Below are 8399 nucleotides of genomic sequence, written 5' to 3' on the forward strand. Positions count from 1 at the left end.
GGCTATAATTAAATAAAAATAGCCCCAGAGGATCAAGATAAAACAATGTTTACCTGTCCTTGGGGAATGTACTATTGGAATGTTATGCCTTTTGGCTTAAAGAATGCAGGAGCTACCTATCAACGAGCAATGACAACAATCTTTCATGACATGATGCATACCTTCATGGAAGACTATGTGGATGATTTACTAGCTAAATCCTTCACCAGAGAAGAACACCTCAGCATCCTAACAAAGATCTTTGATCAATTGGAGAAATTTCAAGTCAGGCTCAACCCTAAGAAGTGTGTCTTTGGGGTTACATCAAGCAAGTTACTAGGCTACATAGTCTCAGCTAAAGGTATTGAAGTGGATCCAGCAAAGATACAAGCCATTATGGAGATGCCACCACCAAAGAATATCAGTCAGCTCAAATCTCTACAAGGATGACTCCAATCAATTAGGCGATTCATCACTCAACTAGCTGATAAAAGTCTACCATTCAATCATTTGCTACATAAGAATGTACCTTTCAGATGGGAAGCCAAGTGTGCAGAATCTTTTTATCAAATCAAACAGTATCTGATGAACCCACCAGTTCTAGTACCACCAATAGCAGGAAAGTCACTCATTTTATACATTTCAACAACAGATATATCACTGGGGGTACTATTGGCACAAGAAGATCAACAAGGAAAGGAACGAGCCATATACTACATCAGCAGGACATTGAATGGCTATGAACTCAACTATACATTCATTGAGAAGGCTTGTATAACAGTAGTCTTCGCATCTCAAAAGTTCTGACATTATATGCTAGCACACACCATTAAGCTATTGGCAAAAATTGATCCTCTCAAATATCTACTTAGCAAGGTAGCTCTTACAGGCCGATTGGCTAAATGGGTCATGATTCTCAGTGAATTTGACATCCACTACATAGAACGAAGAGCTATCAAAGGACAAGCAATTGCAGATCAACTAGCTGAAGCACTGCTACCAGGAAAGCAAACTATGGAGATTAAATTTTCAGACAGGGACGTTCTTGCTATTTCTACCACACAATGGACCCTATACTTTGACGGATCCTACACACAACATGGTTCAGGTTCTGGCATTCTATTTATCACTCCTGAAGGACACACTATACCAAGATCATATCAGCTTATGTTCCCATGCACAAATAATGTGGCTGAATATGAGGCATTGGTTATAGGCATCAAAATGGCCATAGAATGGAAAATCACAGAGTTAATGGTCTACGGAGACTCACAACTAGTCGTCAACCAAATCAACAACGACTATCAGACAAAGGATGACAAGCTACTACCCTACAAATGAATGGTGGATGATTTCAAACAATATTTTGTACACATCACCTTCGAGCAAGTACCAAGGTTGAACAACAAAGTAGCTGATGCAATGGCTACTATCGCTTCATTACTACAAATTCCAGAGCAACAGAGTCGTTACGAGTTCCTGGTAGAGCAACTGTTCTCCCCAGCCTATGACCACTCTGAATCCCATGTTATCTATGCCTTAACCGGTTCGGATTCTCCTTTGTATGGACCGATATATGATTATCTAAAGAACAACATCCTACCCATTGACTTGTCCCGAAACCAAAAACATAACTTTATCCGACAAGCCGCCCGTTATACCCTTACTGTTGATACTTTGTACCGTCGAGGTCTAGATGGTACTCTTCTTCATTGCCTTGATCATAATGAATCTGATTCTGCTTTACACAAGCTTCACGAAGGTATTTGTGGCACACATTCAAGTGGGACTACTCTTGCTAAAAAGCTTCTAAGGATGGGATACTACTGGCCTACAATGGAAAAAGATTCTTACCACTTCACCAAGAAGTGTCCTAAATGCTAGATCCATGGCAATCTGATACATGCACCAGCACAGGAACTGCAGCCATTTACAACATCCTGGCCCTTTTGCCAGTGGGGACTCGACTTGGTCGACAAAATTCATCCTTCATCTTCACATGGATACAAGTTCATTATAATTGCAACAGAATACTTTACCAAGTTGATAGAAGCAGTCCCCATGACCACAGTAACTGGAAAACAAATTGCCTCTTTTATCCTGAACTATCTAATCTATAGATATGGTATTCCAAGTTCCATCATCACCGATAATGGACGATCGTTCAAAAACCAAGATGTCTGAGAACTATGTGAACAATTCAAAATACAACATCGGTTCTCTACACCATACTACCCCCAGGGGAATGGTCAAGCAGAAGCATCCAACAAAACAATACTGAAAATCCTAAAGAAAATAGTACATGATGCAGGCAAAGATTGGCATGTACAACTCAATCCAGCACTTTGGGCATATAGAACTAGCATCCGTACACCTACAGGAGCAACACCTTTCTCATTGGTCTATGGATCAGAAGCTATTTTACCACTGGAGGTAGAAATTCCATCTCTCAGAGTCTCTCTAAAAGGCTTAATCCCAGATGAAGAGTATAGAGTCAACCGACTGCAAGAACTGGAACTATTAGATGAAAGACATCAGCATGCTTACACTCATCTCAAAGCGTATCAGCAATGCGTGTGCAGAAGCTACAATCACAAGGTCATCCCTTGAAACTTCAAAGTTGGTGACCTAGTCCTCAAAGAAAATCCAAGAAATCAGCAAGATTGAGAAAAGAAAGGGAAATTTGAACCTAACTGGTTGGGTCCCTATGTCATCATATCAGTCTATGGATCAGGTGCTTATCAACTTACAACTTTAGAAGGAGATGTGCTCGACGAACCAACTAACAGCATTCATCTGAAGAATTACTACACTTAGTCTAATGCACGGAAAAAGTCAAAAACAAAAAAATCAAAAAAGCAAGAAAAAGCAAATAAAAAGGTACAAATAAAAGCAACTAGTGAAAACCTGGTAACAGACGCTATTGTGAAAGGACAACTCCTTTATCTATAGCCACATCCTTATCTCTGCAGTAAAACACTATCGGCCATCGCCTGACACTTAGCAAATATCTATTCAGGACATACTTAACATAGTCACTATCTTGATTTATCCATATATCCTTTCACCACACTTTACCATGGCTTGGTAATCACTGTACTATCCACATCAAAAGACACTTAGCTATGGGCAGTAATCGTCAAAAATTGCAGCAAGTTCAAGCCGTCAAAACTATTTGCAAAACTCAGAACACCACATCTAGCAACCAAAAACTTACTTCATCACAGAACAAAGCATTGGCTCACTAAAACAAGAATCACAAAAACAATACGATGGATGATTTTCTGAAGTACCAAATGTTTCATTATTGCATAAAATCTTGACTATTTTTGCATTTGAACCTTTTAAATTATTGGATTCTCTACATTTTCTCAACAATGCTTCCAAGCTAGAGATCATCGGGAAACTCCAATATTTTCTTAGTCTTCTGTCTGTGAGGCGATCATTTGTACTGTTTAAATACTTGTCTCAAGATGTGATATAATGAATATCATTGAAGACATGATTCCACTTTACGCATACACATGGTTTAATCTTGTCTATTTATATGCAATCCACACTCTGGTCATCCTGGTTCAATTATACCTTGATGCTTGTGCTATCTAGCAAAATCAAACATCATGTAAATTTTTCTCAGGACATTATGGTTCAAATATACCATTATGCTTGTATAAATTTTCAACATATCCCAAACAAATCAATGCTCAATGATGATACCTATATCGAAAGCAAATAAACATGTGGTTATATCGGATGAAAAATACAGAATGAGGATGCTCCAAAAACAATTAGTTGCATGTAATTTTACAATTAGTTGCATATCAATTTACAATTGGTAGCATATAAAATCATACATCTTATTTTCAAGATACATCTCACAGCATATAAAATCATACATCTCATTTTCAAGATACATCTCACAGCATATCAAATCATACAAGATACATCTCACAGCATATAAAATCATACATCTCATTTTCAATATACATCTCACAGCATATAAAATCATTCATCTCATTTTCAAGATACATCTCACAGCATATAAAATCATACATCTCATTTTCAAGGTACATCTCACAGCATATCAAATCATACATCTCATCTCACACCTCATAAACATCATACATTTACATCATGCATTTCACGTCATCCTATCATCTATCTAAGCATTGCATCATCATAAAATAAACACAAGCATATAGAAAGCATCATCCATAACACATCACATGATCAACAAAAATGGTGTCATATATATATATATATATCAAAAATGATCAAAATGTACAATATCTGTCATGTCTGTGCCCCATACAATAAAAACAATGATCCAAAAATACAATAGAGACATCGTCTCTCAAGTATGACTATCTCCTAAGGGGGATGGTCTCGCCACTGATGTTCCAGCCCCTGGATCTCCAAAGGGATCCTGTCTCGAAGGCCCCGTCACGCCTCTGCTCTCTGACCGCGACCCAGTCTCTCGAGATTGACTCGATCTCGACTACGTAAAGCTCTGCACTCTGCGCTCCCTGGGCACTGCATCCTCATAGTGGCATCGATAGTACTCCACCTCCTTGACTCTTAAGGATAGCTCTCTCATGATGTCCCTCATTGGACCACCTGTTGCTGCTCTCTGCACACTCCCTGCCAGCTCCTCCGCTCGACCCCGCCACTCTATCTCAGTATCGCGCTCTAGGGTTAGCTGGGTAATCTGACGTTGTTGCATCAGTAGTTGTGCCTGCAGTTGTTGTACTGTCAACTATAGAGTCTTGATTTGGGTGTCCTCCACATGCATCAGGATCCGAACTCGTAGGGGCACCTGTGACAGGGTACCCCCTATCCCTCTACCTATCCTCGGTGCTGGTGGAGGTAACTCATTAGTACTCCTCCTCTACGTTGGCTGTCTCCACTCATCAATCCCTCCCACCACTGTTATCACCTCTCCCACTCTCCCCTCCTCCCCTGCTCCAATCACCAAACCTCCTCTCCCTGTATCCATCACAGCTCATCGAACTGCTCTCTCCACTCACACTCCCCTATCACCCCCATCCCTCCCTCTGTCTCCTCTCCTTCCCTGATATCCTCTCCCTCGTCATCCTCCTCCATCATCTCCCTCATCCTCATCTCCCCCTACCTCATCCTTGTCATCATCAAAGGCAGGCCTCATCTCCTCGAGATTTGATATCCTAGCCACAGCACGAGCTGCGAACAAACCAGCAAACTCATGTGTCATCCCAGCATCTAATATCTCAGGAGCATAGTCCCATATATGGCCCGCTAAGCTGGCAAACTCCTCTATAGCCGCTCCACTATCAATAGTCAGACCCCAATCCGATATATCATGTCTCTAATGCGCATACAAGCAGGTCCCCTGTGGTATACCCTACTGCCGCCCATACTGCCGCAAAACTCTGGCAACCTGAAATCTCTCGATCACAAAGGGCATCTGCCCTATCAAAAACTAACTCATTAAAACATATGGCATCTCCAGCCCATCCTCGGCCCATACCTCACAATCTGTATACAGTCGCCAGACGACCGTATTGATGTCGTCCAATACTCTCCTCCAATGCTCAAGTTTTCCCAACTTCCACTGGACAACTAGCCCCCTATATCCATATCCATATGCCCACCCAACAGGCCTGTCTCTATCCACCAGTGGCCTAGCTGCTAGAATATGCTCCCAACACCATACCTATAGAAGTGTCACACCAGCTGACAAACTATCGTAACCCAGGTACACCACCTCATGTAAGTCCCTATACAAATGGGCTAACATGGCCGATCCCCATGCAAACCTACGGCCCTATGTCACCAACTCCTCTAGCACCAATACCCAACCTATGGAAAATCCCTTCGACCTACGGTCGGGACATAGGAATCCACCTATAAAACCTGCTAGTATTGATGGAAGAGGTGCATAGTCCAAATCCAAGAACTCCTGCCAAGGGATCTCATATCCACACACTCTCTCATCATAAAATATGCGACGTAGTACCTCTATCCCGCCCTCCTCTGTCTGCTCATAAGGCAATAATGCACCTGCTACGGGAATCCGCAATATCCTATAACAGTCCTCAGGAGTCACCGTCATCTCACCTATGGCAAAGTGGAAGGTGTTTGTATCACTATGCCATCTCTCTGCGAGCGCTGTGAGTTAACCCCGGTTCACAGTAAACCAGGGCATATCTAATAAAGATGACAGGCCACATCTCTCAATAATATCTAAGTCAGCCTGTGCCAACTGTGGTATCAATGCCCATGGTCTGGGGAACCACTCGCACGACTAAACCACTCCCAATCGCTCCTGTCAAAAATCAAAACAAGTCCAATATCAGTTTCCTCATCAAAAAAAAGATATCAAAATCAAAATCACATCAAAAACTTGAAACATTTTGCAAATCTAATCAAGTTCCACATCATATCATTCCATATCAACTTGTAACACAACTCAAGTTTTCAAAAACCATATCAAAACTTGTAACACAACTCAAGTCTCCACATCACATAAACTTGTAAACCAATTCAAGTTTCCCATCCATATCAACTTGTAAAACAACTCAAGTTTCCAACCCATATCAACTTGTAACACAACTCAAGTTCCACAATCATATCAACTTGTAACACAATTCAAGCTCCACACATATTAACTTGAAACAATGCAAATCAAATCAAGTTTAGATCACAAACACCTTAATATCTACATCAATAACTTGAAAAATCACAAATCAAACCAAGTTATATCAGTACTCATAGTGGACAAATTATCAAAAACATGACAGCCGACACAACAAATGACAAAAATCTGCCTCTCCAAGCAAAATTGGCCTTATCCTATGTAATTTTCTACATTCACAAATCATCCTATCTTGTAAAACCTACTGCATGCGCTAATTAAATTTGGCTACGCGCTGGACTAACTCTATGCGCTACCTTGTTTTCTCCACGCGCTATCCTATCTACCCTATGCGCTAGACTAAATCTATGTGCTACCCTATTTTCTCCACGCGCTATCCTATCTACTCTATGCGCTAGACTAAATCTACATGCTACCCTTTTTTCTCCATGCACCAACTAATCTACCCTAAGCACTAAACCCGATCCATGCACTAACCTATCCCGCATCTACGCTACCTATTTAACCTTATGCGCTAGGTCTAACCTATGCGCTACTTACCCCTGCCCATGTGACCCCCTGTGCACCCTATGTGCTAGGTTTACCCGATGCACTACCCTTTTAACCCTAAGCGCTACCCTGTGTCCCTCATGCGCTAACCTAAGGCCATGCGTTAACCTAAAAACTCCATGCGCTACCCTAAATATTTTCGGACACTCCCCTAAATTACAACCCTATGCACTACGGAATTTTTCGTATGCGCTAACCTAAGACCCCTATGCGCCAAAACGTGGAAACCGCATTTCAAAATTCAAAAACTGACCAAAAATGACCAAATTAAAAATCAAAAAGGGGTCAAAAGGGTTGACTTACGAGTGGTCCATACGCGGCAGGCCTCCGATACCTTCGAACACGCTCGAATCGATGCGTAGAATATGGAATAGGCATTTTGTCTTCTCTCCAACAGTCTCTTTCTCCAAGGTCAACAAGCACAAATGAGATAAAACAATGCACTTTTCCCCTTTTATAGGGTAAAATAAAATTAGGGTTAGAGAAATGAGCATGTAATTTGCTCGCGGTCTCCCTCATACCCGCGCACACGTCAATCATCGAGAGATGAATCAATTTAAACATTCCACCTAGCCAAAATTTTGCACAGCAAACACAATTATCAAATCAAATCAAATTTTTCAAAATTTTGATTCATCTTCCAAGGGGGCATTATCAACATTGATTATCAAAATTGGGGCATCACACATCAAATCTGGGGCACGACATGAAAATCCATAAAAACAACATTGATCATAAAATCGCAATGACACATCATTTTCTTTGCAATAACATGTGCACACATGTCACTTCAAAGAGGGGCAAAATATAGACGTATAAAAATGACCATATTCCTAAATGAATATTTTATGTTCATTTCTCTATTTAATTAAATCCAATTTAATTGAATTGCCCACATTCCTCTATTTAATTAAATAAATTACTCAAATAAATTCACTATACCTCTTTTACCATTTAATAGAATAAATCATTTTATTCAATTAAATCCCCTATCCACTTTTTAATTAAATTCAAATTTAATTAAATAGTTATCCTAAATTGAATAAATCTAATTTATTTAATTTCCCCAATTACAACCAAATTGAATTAAATCCATTTTATTCAATTAAAGCCTATTATCCCTTCATCCACTTGCAAAGTCCTACACCTCCCACTTGCCTCCTAAGCGCTATTTCTAACCCCTTCTAGATTCTTCTAATCGCTTCCAATTAGCCTAAACCCATCTCCTAAACTTTTT

Source organism: Cryptomeria japonica, chromosome 3, assembly GCF_030272615.1.
Source record: "Cryptomeria japonica chromosome 3, Sugi_1.0, whole genome shotgun sequence".
Taxonomy (NCBI): Eukaryota; Viridiplantae; Streptophyta; class Pinopsida; order Cupressales; family Cupressaceae; genus Cryptomeria; species Cryptomeria japonica.